This window comes from Zingiber officinale, chromosome 9A, assembly GCF_018446385.1.
Source record: "Zingiber officinale cultivar Zhangliang chromosome 9A, Zo_v1.1, whole genome shotgun sequence".
In the NCBI taxonomy this organism is placed as follows: Eukaryota; Viridiplantae; Streptophyta; class Magnoliopsida; order Zingiberales; family Zingiberaceae; genus Zingiber; species Zingiber officinale.
In genome coordinates, this window is record NC_056002.1 from 110891016 (window position 1) to 110911875 (window position 20860).

The 20860-nt window shown below is 40.7% G+C and overlaps 2 non-coding genes across 2 annotated transcripts; both read left to right on the forward strand.

Annotated features, from left to right (window-relative positions):
• The first annotated feature begins 348 nt into the window (after nt 1-348).
• Nucleotides 349-455, forward strand: LOC122022136. The gene has a single exon (XR_006122867.1). It is a non-coding gene; the product is annotated as a small nucleolar RNA R71 (small nucleolar RNA).
• A 12893-nt stretch (nt 456-13348) lies between these two features.
• LOC122022041 lies at nt 13349-13454 on the forward strand. The gene has a single exon (XR_006122790.1). It is a non-coding gene; the product is annotated as a small nucleolar RNA R71 (small nucleolar RNA).
• The last annotated feature ends 7406 nt before the right edge of the window (nt 13455-20860 follow it).

Sequence of the window (20860 nt, forward strand, 5' to 3'; positions counted from 1 at the left end):
GAATGATCAGAACTTCCACATGTTTCACAGCAACATACTATGGCATTTACCGTGTTAGAATTTGTTCCCATATTTTCTAGCTTCTTAGTAAGAGCATCCAGCTTTGCAGTCATTAAGGTAACTACATCTACATCAAGCTTTCCTAATGCTTTTGTTGGATTTGTATAAGAATAGCCTCCACTTCTCTCTATTGTCGATTGATGATGATTCTGTGCTACACTTTCAATTATATCTTCAGCCTCATCTAAACTTTTATTCATAAGTGCCCCTCCAGCTGTTGAATCAAGGGACACCTTAGTATGATAATTGATGCCATTATAAAATATGTGCAACACCAACCATTTCTCCAATCCATGATGTGGGCATTGTCTGAGTATACTATTGTATTTATCTCATGCTTCAAATAAAGATTCTGAGTCAGATTATCTGAAGCTTGCAATAAGATTTCTCATATGAGTTGTCTTGCTTGGAGGATAGAATTTGTCTAAGAATTGCTGCTCACATTGTTCCCAAGTGGTAATGCTATTAGGACGTAAAGAATTCAGCCATTGTTTAGCTCTATCTCGTAAAGAAAACCCAAACAATAATAGTCTCACTGCTTCTGAAGGAACACCATTCATTTTCATGGTATTGTAGATTTCATAAAAGACTTCCAAATGCTGATTAGGATCTTCATGCAGTCCACCTCCAAATTAATTTTGTTGAACCATAGAAATTATTACAGGCTTAATCTCAAAATTATTAGCTTCAACAAAGAGTCTTGTAATGCTTGAACGGAACCCTCTGACATAAGGTGCTGCATAATCCTTAAGTGGTTTATTTTTCATACTTGAATGTTCTTGTTCTTCTTGATGTCTTTGTGAGGTTCTCCTTCTATGAATGGTTCTATCAATCTCAGGATCAAGAGGAAGTAAATCACCTACAAATTTAGATCTTCGCATACAAGAAGAAGATTAAAGAATTTAATTCAAAGAAAAGAATAAAGAATACAAAGAATTGGATTTTACAAACAAAAGAATAATGAATGCAAAGAAAGGATTTCAAAAAAAAATTCAGAACAGAATTAGAAAACTAATTACAAGTTAGATGTAAGAGAAGAATAGAAAAGAAAAGTTTAGTCTAACTCAAATGATAATCTCTAATGTTATAGACACAGTCACCGGCAATGGCGCCAAAAACTTGTTACGTACCGCAAGTGTACGGTTACGTCGTCAATAATAAAAGAATATTGAATCCACAGGTACTGGTTATAACCACTAAAATGTCTCAAAGCGAATTAGCTAAACAATCAAACAAGAGATTATATGATCTAAGAAACAACTAAAGAATAGAAGTGAAAGATTAAATGCAGAAACTTAGTTTTGTGAAGGTTCTAGGAGTCTTGGTTTCTTTGTAATACTCATTAATGTAAAACAATCTACCAATTCTTATCCTCAATTGTAATGTATTTGTAAGAAGTCACAGGTTATTTCCTGCAGAAAACACCGGTCAAGGACTCTCATCTAAACCTTAAGCAATCAAATAGTTATGATTCTTATGAAGTCCGTTAGCAGGGCAGCCCTATCACAACGCCCCTCGGGTATACAATTTAGAGAATTCCTCTACAAGATTCCACAGGAAATACAAATAATCAATCAAGAATGGTAATTAGGTACAAAACACAACAATCCATACAAGATTGAATTGATACAAAACATAACAATATCATTGAATCAAGAAGATGGCAAATCCTTGAATCTTACATCAATTTACATCACAAATACTCCCTCCATCCTAGAACAATAAGATCTACTCCATAGAACACAAGAAAAGAACTGAAGACAAGAAGATTGCAAACATTCTGATCTCAATCAAGAAAAGAGAATGGAAATGCTTATCTAAAGACGACGAGTGATCTTCGGAACCAATCCATGTTATCGGAGTCGAATCTGTTGGTGCAACCTTAGGTCAAGGTTGACCTGGTTGACCCGACTCGAGTTGACCTGACTCGAGTTGTATTTTGATGTTTGACGAGAACAGAAGAGTTGTATTTTGATGGGAGATTGTTGGTGCAACCTTAGGTCAAGGTTGACCTGGTTGACCTGACTCGAGTAGACTTGACTCAAGTTGTATCTTGATGTTTGACAAGAACAGAAACTTGGGAGGTTGTGGGTGCAACCCTTGGTCAAGGTTGACCTGGTTGACCCGAGGTGAGTTGACTTGGCACGGAAAAGTCCAAGCAGGGAGCTTGGCACGAGAAAAGTCCAAGCAGGGAGCTTGGCACGGGAGAAAGTCCAAGTATGGAGACTTGGCACGGAGAAGTCCAAGTATGGGAACTTGGAAGTGAAAGACGGAGAGGGCACGGTAGCTCGTTCTCCGGACGTGGTCAGAGAGGGCTCGGTAGCTCGTTCTCTGGACCGGATGTGGAAAGTCCTGGTGAGTGAAGCCAGGCAGACGGAAAGTCCTGGTGAGTGAAGCCAAGCAGTGGGAAAGTCCTGGTGAGTGAAGCCAGGCAGTGGGAAAGTCCTGGTGAGTGAAGCCAGGCAGTTGGAAAGTCCTGGTGAGTGAAGCCAGGCAGATTGGAAATCCTGGTGAGTGAAGCCAGGTGAAAACCCTAGTGAGTGAAGCTAGGTGAAAGTCCTGGTGAGTGAAGTCAGGCAGTGGGAAAGTCCTGGTGAGTGAAGCCAAGCAGTTGGAAAGTCCTGGTGAGTGAAGCCGGGCAGATTGGAAATCCTGGTGAGTGAAGCCAGGTGAAAACCCTAGTGAGTGAAGCTAGGTGAAAGTCCTGGTGAGTGAAGCCGGGCAAGGGAAAATCCAGATGGATCAAGGGTGATCGGACATCTGGTGTTGAGAAGGTCAAGTAGGTCAAGGGAGTCACCGAATACTTGACACGAAGAGAAAAGTCCAAGTGGGTCAAAGGGATTGACCGGACACTTGGTGGGGAGTCTTAGCAGGTCAAGGGAGTGACCGGATGCTAAGCATGATGTACCAAGAGGTCAAGGTTGACCGGATATTGGTTTAGACTTGGTTTGGGCAAAAACCAAGACCTAGATCGGTCTGGTGACCGATCCACTGATACTGTGGTTTCCTGATCGGTCTGGAGACCGATCAGAAAGCGATCAGTGTGCCAGCAGGAAGCCTGATCGGTCCCCGGGACTGATCAGGGTACGCACAGAGAGTTGGGCAACTCTCTGTGAAAGCCTTCTGATTGGTCTGGGGACCGATCAGCATAGAGCCTGATCGGTCTCCATGACCAATCAGAAGAACCCTGGACCGATCAGGGTGGAGCCTGATCAGTCCAGGTCTAGCCGTTGTGACTCAACGGCTAGATTATTTCGGGCTTCTGTGTTCTGGCCTTTTTGCTTGTAGGTTCGCAGGTTGGCTCAGGATATCAGAGGTTATAAAAGGAGATCGAGGGCTGCTACAGTTAGCAACTTCTTCTTCTCCGAAGCTTCTGCTTCTTCTTGTTCCTGCCTCTTCTTCTTGCTCCTGCAAGTTCTTCTGCGAGCTTTGCTGAGCTCTTCATTCCTGAAGCTTTTTGTGAGCTTCCACTCGGCTGGGACCAACTGATCAGTTGCTGTTGCTGTTGTGGTTGGATCCGAGAAGCTGCTGCTTCATCCAGTCGAAGAGAAGGCAAGTAAGTGAAGGTGTTTCATACATTTGTATTGTATTTTGCTTCTTGCTGCTTTCTACTCCTGTATTGCTTTTGCAAAACATTATGGCGAGGTTTCTCCACCCAGAAGGAGTGTTACATTAGCCGGTTCTCCGGGGTCTCATCTACCGACGGATTGATCGGATTCGTCCACCTTACGGACACGCCGAGGAGTAGGAGTTTCATCTCCGAACCTCGTTACATCGACGAGTTTGAGGTTTGCTATTCTTCGCTTTCGTTTTTATTCGTTTTATTTCCGTTGCGCTAACTTGATTTGTAGAAAGAAACGAAGTATTTGGGGACGGCTATTCACACTCCCCCTCTCTAGCCGCAATCCATCGATCCTAACAGAATCATGGATGGAAACGCCTCTTGATCGCTGGAAACCACGCCCAAGATGTGGAAAGAAGCCTCCAAAATGGATCTCCTCAAAGGGAGAGCCTCCTCCCTTTTAAAGAGGAAGAAGCCCCTTTATATAGAAGAGGGTATTTGGGTGCCTCCTCCAAAACTTTATCCCCCAACGTTCAGATCGCGTAAATCGCGATCTTGGTCAAAATCAGGTTCCGGGCGCCCCGGAGGGCTCCGGGCGCCCCGGACTGTTCTGGGCACCCCGGAGCCCAAAGTCAACAGTCGTTGACTTTTTCGTCCAGGACCTCTTCTCTGGTTCAGTCCCGCCTCGGTCCGGTTCTTCTCCTCCGGATCCGCTCACTTGGGTGATCTCTGCTATCCGGAAAAGGGCTCACCCGAACCCAACTTCCGGTCTTCTCGAGCGGGCTTCCCTCCGGCTTCTCGTCCCTCGGAATTGCCGCGTGTTTCCTTCTCGTCCGCCAGCGTACTCATCCGCAGTCTTCGTCCCTCGGTCGTCGACCTTCTCGCTAGCTGCGTCTCTTGCTCCCCGAGCAATCTTCCGTCGTCCCTCGGAACCACCGCGCGCTTCCTTCTCATCCGCCGGTGTACTCTTCCGCAGCACCTCGTCCCTCGGACTGCCGTCCTTCTCGCTAGCTGCGTCTTCCGCTCGATTACCTGTGTTCCTAAGCTCCTGCACACTTAGACACAAGGTTAAAAATACACAGGACCTAACTTAACTTGTTGATCACACCAAAACAACCTTGGGGTTCCAACAGTCTCCCCCTTTTTGGTGTGATCAACCCAAGTTAAGCTAGGGTAAAATAGACATTAAATAAAATTAAGTAAATTAACTTAATTTGCAATTTAAGTGCAAAAAGATAGAAAAAATAAATCTATCTACCTCCCCCTAGACTTATACTTTCCCTTCTCCCCCTTTGATCACAAAAAAAATGGGGTTCCAAGAAAAACAATCTAAGGGTTAAAAACTTAGAAAAAAATATTTCAAAAAAAAAAAATCTAAGTTTTTAAGAAATTTAGAAAAATTTTCTAAGTAATTTAAGCTGAGATTTCTAGTTTCAAAGAAATTCTTAACTTAGGAAAAAATGATTCTTGAGAATATTTTAAAAAATCCTAAAAATATTTTTGAGATTATTTCTAAGTATAAAAAATCCTAAGTAAAAAATTTAATTAGGATTTCTAGTTTTTTTTTTTTAAATGACTTAGGCAAAAAAAATTTCTAAGTAAGTAAATTTCTAATTTGAAATAAAATGTTTTGAATAACCTTTTTCAAACACTAATTAATTCTTGTATTAATGCTTCATTAGTAAGTTAATTAAACATTTATTTCAATATTTTGGCTTCCAGGTCGTGGCGAGGCACTAGGCCTTCTTGGTTATTGGAGCAACAACCACTTGCTTAGACAAAGCCTCATAAAGAAATTCTTTGTTTAATTTTCTCACTTAAAGCGCTAATTTTAATTAAAATTAATTTAAGCATGATTTAGGAACCCAATATAGGTTCCAACGTACTGGATTAACTAAAAAGTTTTTGGGGACATATTTTTTTGAAATATTTCTAATTTGTCCAGGGTGATATTTAAAGTACCAATTTAAATTATTAAATCTTCTAACATTGGTTTTAGATGAACATGCATGGTTTCTCAAGTTATCTACTTGCATTTTCAACTCATCATTTTCAAGTTTCAATTTTTCATTTGCTAGTTTTAATTTATCTAATTCTTATAAGGGACAAGACTTAGCTAGAATTACTTTTAAATTTTTATTTTCACTTTCTAATTTGCAGCAATCTTTTGTTAAAAGTTTAACGAACTTAAACATTTTATCGGGAGGAAGAGATCGTACTTGACTTACCTTGTCGATCTCGTTGTCCGTTTCTCCCCCTGAGCTACTGCTTTCTTTTGACGTGTCTCCCCCTTCATCGATGCTCTCGATGCTCATTTCGGAAGAGCTTGAATCGCAGTCGTCGTCTTGATGACTCGCCATCAGTGCGAGTCCGGAGAAAGCTTCGACTTCCGATTCGGACGATGTATCGTCCCACGTCGCCTTTAGGGCCTTTCGCTTTTGGATAGGCTTCTTACCCTTTTCCTTGTCCTTGTTCTTCAGCTTTGGGCAGTTGTCCTTTACGTGCCCTTCTTCGTCACAGTGGTAGCAGCGGATCGTTCTTCTCTTCTTTCCCTGCGAATGGTTAGTAGATCTGGATTTACAAAGTTTCTTGAATCTTCTTACCATCATTACCATTTCCTCGTCATCGAGAGAGGATTCCGATTCTGGTTTGTCTCTCGAGGCTTTGAGGGCGACGTTGTTTTTAGGCTCCTTCATTCCTGCACATCTTGACTCATGCACTTCAAATGTTGAAAAGAATTCTTCTAATGAAATCTTTTCTAAATCTTTAGAAATGTAAAATGCATCTACTAATGATGCCCATTTTGTATTTCTAGGAAAGGAATTTAAAGCGTACCTGAGCGAATCTCGGTTACTTACCTTTTCTCCGAGATTCGAAAGACCGATGATAATTTCTTTTATTCTCGAGTGTAGGTGCGCGACTGACTCGTCTTCCCCAAGTCGCAGGCTGGTGAGCTGATTGCGAAGCAGATCTCTTCTGGCGAGCTTAGCTTCGGGCGTTCCTTCGTGCAGCTCGAGGAACTTCTCCCAAAGTTCCTTTGCAGAGTTGTATTTACCAATCCTGTTGACTTCTTGAGGCGGAAGAACGCTTAGCAGATGGTACTCTGCTTTGCCGTTCGCCACGAAGTCGGCCTGCTCCTTTTTTGTCCATTTATCTATTTCCTTGTCCTCTGGAGCTTGAAAACCAAGTTTCATTGTTAAAAATAATTCAATATCTGTTGTAAGAAATACCTGCATATGTTTTTTCCAAGTGGCAAAGTCCCCTTCGAATTTCGGCGGATGAATGCTTGGTCCGGCCATCTCGTTGCTTCGTTTGGCGGTTAGTCTTCCTGAAGCGCCTTGGCTCTGATACCACTTGTAGGACCGTTGGGCCGGCTAGAAGGGGGGGTTGAATAGCCCTGAATAAAAAAACAAAAAGACCCTTCTCGAACAATTAAGCTAACACTTGAAAAAATATATTAAGCAGAAAATAAAGCATAAAAAACGAGACACCGAATTTGACTTGGTTACAACCGGGGAGGTTGTTAATCCAAGGAAGATGGTTGCACTAAGAACTCCTTCAGGCGGAGAAGCCTCGTTTACAGCAGTGTAGGCACAAAAAGAAAGAAGCTAATCAAAGCAATGGAAGCACACAAGTGTTGTTACAATTTCTGAATTGATTAAAAAGCTTCTGGACCAAGGCTATATTTATAGCCTTGGTCGGGGTGCCTAGAAGGGTTCCGGGCGCCCTGGGGGGATAAAACTTTATCCCCCAACGTTTAGATCACGTAAATCGCGATCTTGGTCAAAATCAGGTTCCGGGCGCCCGGAAGGGTTCCGGGCGCCCCGGAGGGCTCCGGGCGCCCCGGAGCCCAAAGTCAACAGCCGTTGACTTTTTCGTCCAGGACCTCTTCTCTGGTTCAGTCCCGCCTCGGTCCGGTTCTTCTCCTCCGGATCTGCTCACTTGGGTGATCTCTGCTATCTGGAAAAGGGCTCACCCGAACCCAACTTCAGGTCTTCTCTAGCGGGCTTCCCTCCGGCTTCTCGTCTCTCGGAATTGCCGCGTGTTTCCTTCTCGTCCGCCAGCGTACTCATCCGCAGTCTTCGTCCCTCGGTCGTCGACCTTCTCGCTAGCTGCGTCTCTTGCTCCCCGAGCAATCTTCCGCTCCGGCTTTCGTCCCTCGGAACCACCGCGCGCTTCCTTCTCGTCCGCCGGTGTACTCTTTCGCAGCACCTCGTCCCTCGGACTGCCGTCCTTCTTGCTAGCTGCGTCTTCCGCTCGACTACCTGTGTTCCTAAGCTCCTGCACACTTAGACACAAGGTTAAAAACACACAGGACTTAACTTAACTTGTTGATCACACCAAAACAACCTTGGGGTTCCAACACAAATAAGAAAAGATTTTAACAAAATTAAAATCTTTCTTTAATCCTTTGTAGAAAGCTATAAAAGGAAAGATTTTAAAATTTTAAAACTCACTTTTAAAACCATGTGGATGTCTATAAAAGAAAATTTTTAAAAATAAAATTTATTTTTTAAATCCCTTCATGAATGGCTATAAAAGGAAAGATTTTATCAAAAAATTTATTTTTAATAAAATCTCCTTTTCTCTTCTTTTCATGGTTGGCCCCATGCTTGGTCATCAAGCATGGCTTGGCCAGCCCTAGTCTTGGGCTCCAAGCTTGGCTTGACCGACCACTAAGCTTGGACATCAAGCTTGGCTTGGCCGGCCCCTAAGCTTGTGTAAGAGGCTGGGCTTTGGGTGGATAAAAAGCTTTATAAATAAGAGGCTACAATAGGGACTGAGAGGAGGAATTGGTTTTGGAGCTCTATGGGCTTGAGCTTCCCGTGTTCACCCCGAACACCCAACTCAAGTTCATCAATAATAACTTATACCACTAAAGAGTTATTATTGCACTACCGCACCAATCCCATATTACAATATGGGCTCATTCTTATCATGAGTGCGCTAATCTCCCTGTGTTTAAGATATTGAATGTCCATTAATTAAATGAGTTACTGACAACTCACTTAATTAATATCTAACTTCAAGAGTAGTACTACTCAACTTCATTATCATATCAGACAAAGTCTACCTGCAGGGTTTACATGACAATCCTTATGAGTTCCTTATTGACTCTTCGCAAGTGTATGGAAATGTCGTAAGTAATAATAAAAGATATCATATCCACAGGGACTGGAATAACACTAAAGATTTATCAACGTGAATTAGCTAAACAACTAATCAATTGATTATCAAAAGATAAATGCAACTATGCAAAGGAAAACAAAGAGATGAAAGAATAACAAACAAGAATCAGGGCTTTGATAAAAGGGGTGTTCTAGGAGTTTTGGTTTCTTTGTAAGGTTCTTCAATGTAAATGATCTACCGAATCTTATTTCTCAATTGTCCATCATTTGTAGAAGGTTGTCGGTTCCCTCTTGCAATAGACAACCGGCCTAGAACTAAAATTTATACCTAAACGTGATCAATTAAGAATGAATCTATGTTATCCTTACACGGGCTTGCCTGTCATGTGCATCCCTCAGAAAATTAACATAGGATTCATCACTACTCAACCGCATCAAGATATAATATATGAACACATACAATCTATCCTACCCCCTTGAATTACCCTATTTCACCCTCAAGATCATTCCTCAAACGTCCTTACACGGCCATGTTCCTATCACGAACGTCCCTCAAAAAATTGAATGAGAAACAATCCATACAAGATCCACAAGATATTCAAACATTCAATCAAGCATGGTAATTAGGCACAATCACAACAATCCATACAAGATCAAATTGATACAAACAGGGCAAAATCATAGAAATAGAAAATTGGCAAATCCACAAGAGTTTTACATCAAATCATCCTTACAATTACTCCCTCCATCCTAGAACAATGAAATCTACTCCATGAAATGAGGAAAGAAATCCGAAGAGAAGAAAATTACAAGCATTTTTGATACCAAATCCAAGAAAAGGAAGAAAGAAAGCTTATCTACGATGAAGAACCGTCTTCGGATCTAATCCATAATCTTGGAGTCGAAACGTTGAAGATCTCCCCTTGAATCGCTGCAAAATCCCTCCAAGATGAAGAATAATCACCCCAAATCTTGATTCCCCCCAAAAGGGAGAATATCCCTCTTCAATTCATGAAGGAGGTCTTATATAGAGGGGAGGTTTGGGCGCCACACGGCCCCGAGGCACGACCATGTGAGGTTCACACGGCCAAGGCCACTCCCTTCTCTGCCTACCTTACACGGCCGTGACATGCTTCTTCCACAACTCCCTTTGCATGGTCGTGTAGATCTACACGGCCTGCACTGCCTCTGCCTCTGGAAACCTTACATGGCCATGTAGTGCACACGACCAGGGCTTTCTTGGTCTCTGGAAACCTTGCACGGTCGTGTGGTATATACGGCCGAGGCTTTCTTGATCTCTGGAAACCTTGCATGGTCGTGTGGTGTACACGGCTTGGCTCCTTTTGGCTTCAAATCTTGGCACGGCCGTGTGAGGTTCACACGGCTGAGGCCACTTCCTTTTCTGCTGCAATCACATGGCCAAGGATCTCTACACGGCCTGGGAAACCCCCCATGGTAGGGTCGTGTGAGGTTCAAGAACAGCGCCTTCCTCTCTAGCTTCGCTTGCAGATTTGGCCTCGAACATGAATCCTTCACCAAATTCGACCCCTGTATACAAAAAATGCGCAAAAGCAGATCTCCAAACAAAAGAGTAAATATGCTAAAAGGAAAGCTGGAAGTACGAAAATGCATAGATAAAGCATGCTCAAAGTATGCGAATGTGCGTCCAAACATGCTTAAAAGTGTATATAATCTACGCATATCACACCCCCAGACTTAAACCTTTGCTTGTCCTCAAGCAAAATACATCAATCTAAATTCATATATTTTACAATGTTCTCATATCCCTAATGCATTCTCCTAACTCTATCAAAAAGTTTCATTAACAAGCATGATCATGGAAACAAGTTAAGTATGGCTCAAGCATAAGTCTCTTGTGCACAGTGCAAGGTAACTCAAAACTCTTCAAGTTTCAATCTATGTCCTAGTCAAGTCGTCATTGAATTTGAATTCCTAATATTTCCGGTGATAGGCACTTACTTGGCACACACTTGGTTCATATTTCTCAATCAACCCAAGATCTCAAAGGTGTGCTCAATCTCAAGAGAAGCTAAGCAATCATTTCCCCAGTAACCTAACTCGGTCTCAAAGGGGTGACTTGCTAGATTCCACTAACGACAACTATTTTTTATATCCCTTATTCAAATTTTTTTTCTATTTTTTTCACTCTTTTTTTTTCATAAGTATTTGCATTGTGCAAAACTTATTTACAAATGTACTTTTAGCACAAATGTTGGGATATTTTGATTTTTCCAAATGAGCTTACATGATTTGAGCCTCATCCAGTAACCAAAATGAAGTTTGAGAAATCACCATGGAAACCAAGTACTAAACAAACAAGATGAATCATGACTATTTCAATGATATAAATCATTCAAGCATCAAGTAGAAGTGAAGTGAAGATAAGATTCTTAAGGTCAAGCCAAATCTCAAACTTATCTCCATATGATACTTAGCTTATTTCATGCTACTTAAGATAGAGAAAAGAGGTTCATTAAGCATACTACTAGCATCACTTAAAACATCATGAATCTAGATAATGAACGTGCTAACATTTAATCTTGAAGACAAGAAAGTATATAAGTGAAGTTTTGATGTTCTCAAGATGTATGCCATGAAAAATCAAAACAAAATGCAAGACATAAGCAAAAAAACAAAAGCAAACAAAGCAAATCAAATGCATCTAATGCATCCCCCCAGACTTAAACTTTTCATTGTCCCAATGAAAACTAAAAACAATGTGGAGGAGATTAAAAGTAAAAGAAGTTACCAAATGATGCATGCCAAATGCCCATGTCATTAACTTCTCCATCATGTAGTTACACTCCTCCTAATCTTTGAGTCCTATAAAAGAAGATTGTCAACAAAAATTAAGTAGAGGATACATGCTTATTATAAAGAATGAAATGAATGTAAAAAGAACTAAAGACAAATGAAAACAAAGAAAATGAACTTGGGTTGCCTCCCAAGAAGCGCTTGTTTAATGTCATTAGCTCGACCACCTCATTAGATTTATCGAAAGCTTGCTCTTGGAGGGGTAAGATATTTCAACACCCTCCTACCAAGGGCTCTTATTATGGAGGGAGCTTTCAATATAGGAATTACAAAATGAAGTATTGCTCTCTCTATCTTCGTCTTCTTTGAAGTTCTTTCAAGTGGTCGAAGACGGTTCAGTGTGAGCTTCCAATTATTAGCCCAAGTGAAATCTGCACATGCAAAGAAAATACAAATCTCCCACAAACATATTAGATAAGATAGAGTCATAACCATATTAAGATAAGCAGAATAAGAAATAAAAACTGAATCACATCAAACAAAGTCAATGATAGGTACCTCTATAAAATTTTTCAAAAGATCACAAGAAATACTAACCTTACTTTGCTGAGAGATACTTGAAATTTCTAAACATGTAAATGTGACCTCCTCTGAATCAAATGATGGTTCTGGCCCTGGCTCAGATGTTGACGATATCAAAGATGGTGATTCTTAAGACTCTGCTAGCTCTGCATAAGTCCCTACACATTGTTCCATAATATGATCAATTCTTACAACCTCTATGGACAAAGGTTGTGATCCTTGAGATGTTGCTTCCACAACACAGCTCCCTACACGTTCTTTCAAAACATCATCATCAACACATACATCAAAAAATAAACCAACATCTATATCCTCAATAGGAGAATCAATAACAAGAGGATCAATAACTTCACTTGCAGTTTTAAGTTGATCTACCACATCACATTTATCATCTGAAAGTTCAATGTCACTATAACACCCTATAAAATTTGGAGGTAGATATGAAAACTTATTTACCACTGCATTATCAATAAAATCCTCATCTGAAGAGTCTTCATCTTCATCTCATATACATTTAAAAATCTGCACTCAACCATATTAGTGCCACAAGATTTGCCGAAGTCTTTATTTTCATTGACCCCCACTAACCTTTGTGGAAAAGGAACCCTTAGTGAAGGTCCTGGGAAAGATTGAACTTCCTTTTTCCCAAATTCCCTTTGAGCTTTTGGAGGAGGTCCAACTTGGTTATCTAGTGTTGGTGTGATCAATCGTTGAGGGAAAGGTACTTGTGGCATTTGGGAACCTCCTAGAATAATGGAACTGAGTTCATGTAGTCTTCTATTGTTCTTCTCCTCAATTCTAAACATGTCCTTCTTCAAAAGTTCTTCATGATTTTTTTCAATTCTCAACCCAACATCATCACACTTTTCACTAGATCTTGTCTGCGAAGGAGGGGGATCTTCTTTAAACCAATTTGAAACAATACTTTCAATCTTTGTCCCTAAATGTTTGAACTCCCCGTTCTGTGATTTGTGATTTTCAAAACTCATAGATGGTTGAGTTACAATTTGTTTGACAGGATCTATAGCATTTATGGCTTGCACTTCTTGAATGTTTGAGGGAGATTTCATCCAACTTATGTTCGACCATTCATGGAGGTTCAATGTCACTTGATCAATTAACATATATGCTTCATCTACACGTTTGTCCATAAAAGAACCTCCAGCTGATGAATCCAATAAACTCTTGTCTAAGAAAGAAATTCCCCCATAGAATATGTGCAGAATCAACCATTTTTTCAAAACCATGATGAGGGCACTGTCTTTGAAGACTCTTGAATCTATCTCATGCTTCAAACAATGATTCTCCATATGCCTGAGCAAAATTTGTTAAGCAATTCCTCATATACGCTATTCTTCTTGAAGGAAAAAAAATGATTCAGAAATTGCTTCTCCAATTGCTCCCAACTTGTGATGATTTGAGGATGGAGAGAATATAACCAAGTCCTTGCTTTATCCTTGATACTGAAAGGAAATGCCATCAATCGAACTGCATCTGCTGACACTCCTTCACATTTCACCATATCACAAATCTCTAAAAATGTTTCAAGATGAAGATAAGGACTTTCTGATACTTCTCCTCTAAATTTGTGATCTTTTATCATAAAAATTACCTCTGGGTCTAGTTGGAAACTTTCTGCTTCAATTTAAGGTTACACAATGGGAGACAAAAATCTTGCAGAAAAAGGTGTAGAAAAATTTCTCATGGGTCTGCTTGACATGTTAGTGCTCATGGAAATTCAAGAATAAAAAATAAGAAATAAAATGTAATATGAAAAGCAAGAAAGAAAATGCAGAATTCAAATTGCAAGAAAGAAAGTGCATAATGAAAACAAGAAAGAAAAGAAAAAAGAAAAATGTCTAAAATAATTCATATGCTAAAGATTGCAAGATATGTTTACAAAAGAAAAGAAGAAAGAAACTAAATCAAAAGAGAAAACAGAGAAAAGTTAGATTAGAGTGCTAGAAATCAAGAATACAAAGTTAGAATTAGAATTAGAATTGCAACAAAAAGAATTAACAAGAATGTTATACAAGAAAAGAAAAAATTATTGAAAACAGAATTCTAAAGATTAAGTTCAACTATGCAAATGAAAAGAAAAGAAAAGTTATGTTTAGTCTAACTCAATTGATAATCCTTAATGTTATAGCGCAGTCCCCGGCAACGGTGCCAAAAACTTGTTGACGTTCCGCAAGTGTATGGAAATGTCGTAAGTAATAATAAAAGATATCGTATCCACAGGGACTGGAATAACCACTAAAGATTTATCAACGTGAATTAGCTAAACAACTAATCAATTGATTATCAAAAGCTAAATGCAACTATACAAAGGAAAACAAAGAGATGAAAGAATAACAAACAAGAATAAGGGCTTTGATAAAAGGGGTGTTGTAGGAGTTTTGGTTTCTTTGTAAGGTTCTTCAATGTAAATGATCTATCGAATTTTATTTCTCAATTGTCCATCATTTGTAGAAGGTTGTCGGTTCCCTCTTGCAATAGACAACCAGCCTAGGACTGAAATCTATACCTAAACGTGATAAATTAAGAATGAATCTATGTTGTCCTTACATGGGCCTGCCTGTCACGTGCGTCCCTCGGATAATCAACATAGGATTCATCACTCCTCAACCGTATCAAGATATAATATATGAACGCATACAATCTATCCTACCCCCTTGAATTACCTTATTTCACCCTCAAGATCATCCCTCAAACGTCCTTACACGGGCATGTTCCTATCACGAACGTCCCTCAAAAAATTGAATGAGAAACAATCCATACAAGATCCACAAGATATTCAAACACTCAATCAAGCATGGTAATTAGGCACAATCACAACAATCCATACAAGATCAAATTGATACAAACAGGGCAAAATCATAGAAATAGAAAATTGACAAATCCACAAGAGTTTTACATCAAATCATCCTTACAATTACTCCCTCCATCCTAGAACAATGAAATCTACTCCATGAAATGAGGAAAGAAATCTGAAGAGAAGGAAATTACAAGCATTATTGATCCCAAATTCAAGAAAAGGAAGAAAGAAAGCTTATCTATGATGAAGAACCGTCTTTGGATCCAATCCACAATCTTGGAGTCGAAACGTTGAAGATCTCCTCTTGAATCGCTGCAAAATCCCTCCAAGATGAAGAAGAATTGCCCCAAATCTTGATTCCCCCCCCCCCAAAAGGGAGAAGATCCCTCTTCAATTCATGAAGGAGGTCTTATATAGAGGGGAGGTTTGGGCGCCACACGGCCCCGAGGCACGGCCGTGTGAGGTTCACACAGCCAAGGCCACTCTCTTCTCTGCCTACCTTACATTGTCGTGTGTGATACACGGCCGTGTGTGATACACGGCCGTGACATGCTTCTTCCACAACTCCCTTTGCATGGCAGTGTAGATCTACATGGCCTGCACTGCCTCTGCCTCTGGAAACCTTGCACGGCCATGTAGTGCACACGGTCAGGGCCTTCTTGGTCTCTGGAAACCTTGCACGGTCGTGTGGTAAACACGGCCGAGGCTTTCTTGATCTCTGGAAATCTTGCATGGTCGTGTGGTGTACACGGTCTAGCTCCTTTTGGCTTCAAATCTTGGCCCGGCCGTGTGAGGTTCACACGGTCGAGGCCACGTCCTTTTTTGCTGCAACCACACGGCCAAGGATCTCCACACGGCCTAGGCAACCCCCCATGGCAGGGCCGTGTGAGGTTCAGGAACAGCGCCTTCCTCTCTAGCTTCGCTTGCAGATTTGGCCTCGAACATGAATCCTTCACCAAATTTGACCCCTGTATACAAAAACTGCACAAAAACAGATCTCCGAACATAAAGAATAAATATGCTAAAAGGAAAGCTGGAAGTACGAAAATACATAGATAAAGCATGCTCAAAGTATGTGAATGTGCGTCCAAACATGCTTAAAAGTGTATATAATCTACGCACATCATTCCTCTTGGGGACATCATCAACCTAGACCACTAGGACACAGTTTCCTTTTATACTTAACAACACATCATATAAATAATATCATTTCCCAACTTATCGGGCCTATTGATTTAACGAACTAAATCTCACCCTTTGATAAATTAAAGAAATAAATACTAAGTATACGTGTTTGTTATTATATCGGGATTAAGAGTACGCACATCCATAATAACTGAGGTTTTGTTCTTTTATTAAGTCAGTATAAAAAGAACTACCTCAAATGGTCCTGCTCAATACACACATAGTGTACTATTATAATTTTATAGTCAAGATAAACTAATACTAAATTACACTAAAACCACTTCAATGGTTTGTCCCATTCCATCTTGGTTGTGAGCTACTATTTATAATTTATAAGGAACTGATAACATGATCTTCTGTGTGACACCACACACTTTGTTATCTACAATATAAATTAAATGGACAACTACATTTAAACATAAATATAGATATTTGACCAATGTGATTTCTAAATAAATGTTTATACAAAAAGTTAGGCTTTTAGTATACATCCTAACACCTAAGCCCAATGAGCACACCGGAATCAAACAAGATATGTTATGGAATGGTGGTATGATCCAAGGACCTAAGCTCTGTGAGTGCGCTAGAATCAATCAAGATATGTTCTAGGATGGTGGTATGATCCGGGGACCTAAGCCTAGTGAGCGGGACCAGAATAAAGGGGAACTCCGGTCCTAAGTTCGGACTACCCCTACCAACCTAGCGCTAGGGTAGTTGTCTGATCAACAACTTATGTTACGGTACTGCTAAGTGCAACTAGGCCACCACAACTGTATGTTTATAAGTACGCATGCAAGTATGTTCAAGTCATGTTCATGTTCATGTTTATGCCTATGCTTATGTTTATGTTTATATTTATGTTGTGTTTAAGTTTATGTTTATGTTTATGTTTATGTTTATATTTATATTTATGTTGTGTTTATGGTTATGATTGTATTATGTTCATGTTATGTTTATATTTACGTTTATGTTTAGGTCTATGTTTTGTTCATGTTATGTTTATGCCTATGCCTATGGACATGCTCGTGATCAAGTCTATCATTATGTTTAGTTCATCTACCATGCTTACCCGAGCAATCTTTTGCTCCCAGCAATATTTTGCTCTAGCTTCTCATCCCTCAGAAACATCGCATGCTCCCTTCTCGTCCGCCGATGTACTTTTCCACAACACCTCATCCCTCAAATGCACCGAGCCCATCAGCTCTCTCCCGTGTCATCCTTCTCGCTAGTTGCGTCTTTTGCCCGACTTCCTATGCTCCTAAGCTCCTGCACACTTAGACACGGGGTCAAACACAATAGGTCCTAACTTAACTTGTTTGATCACATCAAAATAACCTTAAAGTTCCAACAAGAAGGATAAATCCGCATAGAACACGGATGGAATTAGGGGTGATTTGACAAAGAGGAATGTGGAAGTATCGGCTCACTTCCGAGAAAAATGGGTGAATAGGAAAGTGGAGGTCGGTTCTAATTTGTTCTTTAAAGAAGGTCACATATCCCTGCGGTGGTCGAGAGAGTCTGTGAATCTCCGAAGGGATAACGATGTGCATAGTAGAGGATACTTCATAGTTGACACGAAGATCGTCTAGGTTTATTCCACAAAAAGTTGACACGGAAGAATCTATAGCGGGAAAGAGGAAGAAGGGAAGTCAAAAGCGCTAAGGAAAGAAGAAAAGGGGCAGAGGATGCTAGCTAAGCACGGAGAAGTCTGAAGGGGATATCAAATGGATTATTTATAGTTGTCAGGAGAGACGCCAGAAGAAACACCTCAGTATCCGCACCAATCCAGTGATCTGCAAACGAGGTAATTGGTGTCAGCTGCAAGTGCGCAAGTGATATTGGTCGTTGGATCTTCCTCGAGCATCATGAAAAAGGGTTTTATCAGAAAAGATTTGCTCAAGGGACACGTGGTAAAAAGGTATGATAAGCCTTTGTGATGACAAAGACAAGTGATACGACAATAGTTCTCGCTCGGGCATATGAGAAGACCCTGAAATTACAGTGGTCCATGATAGGTCGAGAAATTATTTCCTATAACCCAATTGGGATGATAGAGTGGCCTGAAAGGGTTAACTCCTGATCAAGCATAATAGCCCTTCCTGATACCTGCTCTGGTGATAAGATCGATCAGGGTTCTCTTCCCAATCTGGTGAATAGCACCCTCTAATACCCGAGCAGGTGATAAACCAACCAGGCCTCCAGGACGGGATTGAACACTTAACTAGAAATGCCTAAAGGACTTATATGAGCCCATTGGATGTGTGGATACCACATAACACACCGACGGCATGTCTGTTCACACAACACTTATAGAGCATCAAAAGGCACAGTGTATATAAAGGCGTGATTCATCAACACTTACATAATACCTTAAGGATAAAGTTAGAGGGTACTTAAAGCCTTACATTAAGCAGAGTGATTACCATACTGTTGGAACCCCAAGGTTGTTTTGGTGTGATCAAGAAGTTAAGTTAGGTCCTGTGTGTTTTTAACCTTGTGTCTAAGTGTGTAGGAGCTTAGGAGCACGGGTAGTCGAGCGGAAGACGCAGCTAGTGAGAAGGACGGTAGTCCGAGGGACGAGATGCTGCAGAAGAGTACACCGACGGACGAGAAGGAAGCGTGCGGTGGTTCCGAGGGACGAAAGCCGGAGCGGAAGATTGCTCGGGGAGCAAGAGACGCAGCTAGTGAGAAGGATGGCACGTGGTGCGTCCGAGGGATGAAGACTACGGATGAGTACGCCGGCGGACAAGAAAGAAACACGCGGTGATTCCGAGGGATGAGAAGCCGGAGGGAAGCCCGCTCGAGAAGATCGGAAGTTGGGTTCGGGTGAGCCCTTTTCCGGATGGCAGAGATCACCAAAGCGAGGGAACCGGAGTTGAAGACCCGGACCGAGGCGAAAAAAGTCAACCGGAATTGACTTAGGGTCCGGGGCGCCCGAAACTGTCCGAGGCGCCCGGACCAGCCCGGGGTGCCCGGAACCCTTCCGGGTGCCCGGAACCCTTCCGGGCACCCGGAGATTGACTTTTGACCAGTATCGAGATTTGGCTCGATCTGATCATTGGGGGATAAAGTTTATACCCCCCCAGGGCGCTCGGAAGGGTTCCGAGCACCCGGAGATTGACTTTTGACCAGTATCGAGATTTGACTCGATCTGATCGTTAGGGGATAAAGTTTATCCCCCCGCCCCCCGGGGCACCCGGAACCCTTCGGAACACTCCGATCAAGGCCAAAAATATAGCCTTGGTCCAGAAGCTTTTCAACAATCACGAGCATTTCATTTCCAAACACTTGTACGCTTTAGTTGTAGTTAAGCTTCTATTTCTGCACTTCAACGTTGTAAGAGGCTTCTCCGCCTGAAGGAGATTTTAGCGCTTAATCTTCCTTGGATTAACAACCACATCGATTGTAACCAAGTAAATATCTTGTGCGCCATCTTTTTATGTTTTTAATTAACTGCTTAATTTTATTCATGCAAGTGTTAGCTTAAAGCGATCGAGGAAGGGTTGTTTCATTTTTATCTTGCAGGATATCCAACAACCCCCCTTCTAGCCATCCCAACGGTCCTACAAGTGGTATCAGAGCCGAGACACCTCAAAAGGACTAACCACCGTCTGAAGCAACAAAATGATGGCCGGAGCTAGCGACTACCCACCTGCATTCGAGGGGGAGTTTTCCGTCTGGAAACAAAAAATGGAGGTATACCTTAACTCAGACTTTGGTATTTCTTTCATAATGAAATTTGGTTATGAAGAACCTAAGAAAGTGTACGGAGAAGAAATCGATAAACGTCTCTGGACTCACAAGAAACGTGAGGAGTTTATGGCAAACGCGCGAGCTAAATTTCAAATTCTAACTGTAATACCAAAGATCTCGACAGAATCGGAGAATACAAGAATGTAAAAGAACTTTGGAAAAAGTTCTTGAAGATCTATGAAGAACCAGCTGAAGCCGAATCCGATTCCTTGATGGACATCGAGCTGCCGACAGAACAGCCCGAGAATGAGGAAATTGTCGAGATAGTCGATCTCCATCCCGAGGACACAGAAAGCTCATCCCAGGTGAGCATCAATGAAGGGGGAGAGATATTGGAAGAAAGTAACTCAACAGGGGGAGAATCAACCACTGACAAGGTAAGTCAGGTATGGTCTCCACTTTCCGAGCAATTGGATAAATTTATTGAAAAATTGCCTGAAGATTTTTTTTGAATCAGAAATTGAATCTTCAGAAAAGTTTTTTAGATTAAGAAATCTATTATTAATAGACTCTTGCAAATTAGAATTTTTGTTAAAAAATTACTGCAAACTACAAAATATTTTTTCAAACGAATCTTGCACATTGCCGAAAGAATTTTTTAAATCATCGGAAAAAAATTTCGGATTAAAAAATCTTTTGTCAAACGAATCTTGCAAAACACAAAAATTGCCGAAAGAATTTTTACCTATTATTTTGTTGAAAGAATGTTGCCAAATAAAAGTATTGCCAAAAGATTCTTGCAAGTTACAAAATACTTTGTCAAACGAATCTTGCAAACTTGAAACATGTTTGAAAGATCTTTTACCAAATATTTTGTCAAAAGAATTTTCTGCATGTTTAATATTATTTACCTTAAATCTGAAAAATTATGATTTAAGAAATTATGATAAACTAAAATGGAAATTTAGATATCATGATTATGTTAAAGAAATGACAATAACTTGAGAACGATTTTTTTAAAAAAAAATCCTAAGTTAAAAGTTTTTTTTGGAGTTA